Raw genomic sequence first — 2,812 nt, 5'->3', positions numbered from 1 at the left:
CCCCCCTCCATCTGTGAAGTTGTGTTTACACCATGTGACAGTCCTTTGTTACTGCTGCACTGAGCTGTCACCACCCGTCAGCCTGCCTGCCGTCTTCCCGAAGCAGCCATCTCGGCTTCTGCTCAGCTTCAGCTCCTTTGGCTGGTGCCCCTGTCTTTCCATTTGATCCTTGCTGTTGTGCGCCTGAGACAAGACTGTCTGAAGGGTGCTTGCCTGGAGCTTGCCCCGTGCCTGCATCTGCTGGGAAAATGATTGGAAACTTTCCCCCGCTGCCCTTCGGCAGGGAAGGAACCAGCGTATATTTAGCACCTCCTCCAGGCAAGGCATCCTGGTAAGTGCTGTGCCCACATCCTTACCTTTAGAAGTCAGGTCAGTCTGGGGAGCTCTTTACTGCTCGACTCATTTACTGAGCAGGAAACTGAGGCGGTGACCAGTGAACACACACTGTGTGATTGGCCAACCGCTTAGGGCAAAGGGCTGAGGCTGTTGCTATGAGGGTTTTCCGCCCTGTTTAAACCACGTGATCAGCGGATGCTTTATGGAGAGACAGTTTGTACAGAATAACACGTGCCCTTGTGAAGTGGTCAGGGGGTTATAGTCTGTTCACCACCTTGTGCAAGCATCCAGCTAAGACCAGTGACTCTCAAAGTCACCCCAACTCATGGGGCCCAGGGGTGTCAGAGGTGAGCTCCGTGGGATTGCCAACGACTGGGTTTTTCCAGAAGTAGATCACCAGGACCCTCTTCTGAAGTACCTCTGCATGTATTTGAACTTACAACTTCTCGGTTAGCCGCAGACCGTGTTGACACTACCTAGGGACCCCAGAAATCCCCTACTTATGTTTCTATATTTGAGAAGAGGCAGGATAGAACATTCCAAATCGAAGGCTCTGTGGGCCCCTTACTGCTGCCCTGGGGCTGTGGTTGGCCTGCTCGGTCTGGTCTGTGTCTTGTCTTTATAGTCCCAGAATTTCAGTGCCAGGCATACACGAGGTGCTTCCTGACCATTCCTGAGTACCCGTCCACTCATCTCATCACCCCTCAGCCAGGGCACTGCAGGAACCCGTCCTGTCCTCGAGGCTTCTCCCGCGGCCAGCTCTCTTTCACAGTTAAGCCCAAGGAAGTACTCTAGCACCTACATCGAATCATGCACCCATTTATACTCTTCGTGGTTTCTGTCACCTGCAGGGTGAAGCCTGAGCTCCTGAGATGTGCGCTCTGTGATCTGGCCCACCCTCACGCCCGTCTCCCTGCCCCCCCCCCCATGAGTATGTTTTATGCTCCAGCAGTGCTGAGTGTTTGCATGCTCATTCCTCTCCCTTTCCCTGAAATGACCTTTCTAGACGCGTCCATACAACAAACTCCTATTTATCCTTCAGATCTCAACAAGAGTTGACTTGACCCCCTCTCTGATTCCTAGGTAGACCTGGGAGGGGAGCCTCAGGACTGCATTTGGCTGCAAGGGAACAGATTGTACACCCCCCCTCCAACCCCCACCCCTACATGTCCACTTCTCAACCTCTAGGAAGCCTGGTGAGGGGACTCGGGTTGGTGTTTAAGTTAAAGACTTTGGACTGGGGAGCTTGTTCTGGATTCTCCGGGCGGACCTTTTGTCACCACAAGCATCTTTTAAGATGAAAGGAAGGTGGAGGAAGGGGTCAGAAGAGCCGCAGTGGGAGGATCCCCTCTGTTGCTTGCTTTGGAGACCAGGAGGGGCTCCAACCAAGGACTCCTGTGGGAACTTCCTAGGACAGTGGTTCTCAACCTTCCTAAAGCCTCGATCTCTTAAGACAGCTCCTCGTGTGGTGGTGACCCCCAACCATAACATGATTTTCATTGCTCCTTCATCACTCTAATTTTGCTGCTGTTATGGAATCGTCATGATAGGCAGGATGTCTTTTCATTGTTACAAATTGAACATCATTAAACATAAGTAAAGCATAAACATTCATCACAAAGCAATATGAAATTATATATTGTGAAATGTGTATGTGTTTTCCGATAGTCTTAAGGTGACCCTTGTGAAAGGGTCGTTGACCCCCAAGGGGTGGCGACCCACAGGTTGAGAACCGCTGCCCTAGAAGCAGGAAAAGTCAAGGAAATGACTTCTCCCATGAGTATGTAGGACTGAAGCCATACTAGCGCCTTGACTTGAACCCAGTCAGACCAATTTTGAACTCTGGCCTCCAGAACTGTGAGAAAACAAAACAAAAGTTGTGGCGTTGATTCTAACTCTTAGTGGCCTTGCCCGTCAGAGGAGAGCTGCCCCCACTGGCTTTCAAAGGATATAAACCTTTATGGGAGCAGGCGGCCCCAGCTTTCTCCCATGGAGCTTTCCTTCATCGGAATACTTCAACCCAGAAGAACATAAATCCACGTTGTGCTAAGCCGCTAACATGGTGGTGATTTGTCCTAGCAGCAAAAGGAAACGAATCTAAGGCTTAACCAGGCAGGGGTTTGTTTTCCTGATAGGAAACACAACCTTCCTGGGGTAAGTGGTCCAGAGCCGGTGCGATGCCTCAGCTGTGCCCAGGGACCCAGGCTGCTCTCCATGACCTGCAGGATGACCTTGGCTCTCTTGCCGCTTCCTCGTATTCATCTCTTAACAGTTGTATGGGCATGTAATCCACGTTGTATGGGCATGTAATTCACGTCCCATGCAACTCCATGGTTTAAATACATTAACAAGAGTCACGCAGTCATCCCCGCAGTCGATTGTAGACCATGTTTCTTGCTTGTACGCCTTTTTATTAGCTCCCCATGACCCTCCCTTGCCATCACCTGAAGGAACTATTCATCTGTAGATCACCTAT

This window comes from Echinops telfairi, unplaced genomic scaffold (assembly GCF_000313985.2).
Source record: "Echinops telfairi isolate 266 unplaced genomic scaffold, ASM31398v2 ScPeMD7_7458;HRSCAF=8496, whole genome shotgun sequence".
NCBI lineage: Eukaryota > Metazoa > Chordata > Mammalia > Afrosoricida > Tenrecidae > Echinops > Echinops telfairi.
Note: the sequence above shows the minus strand (reverse complement) of the source record.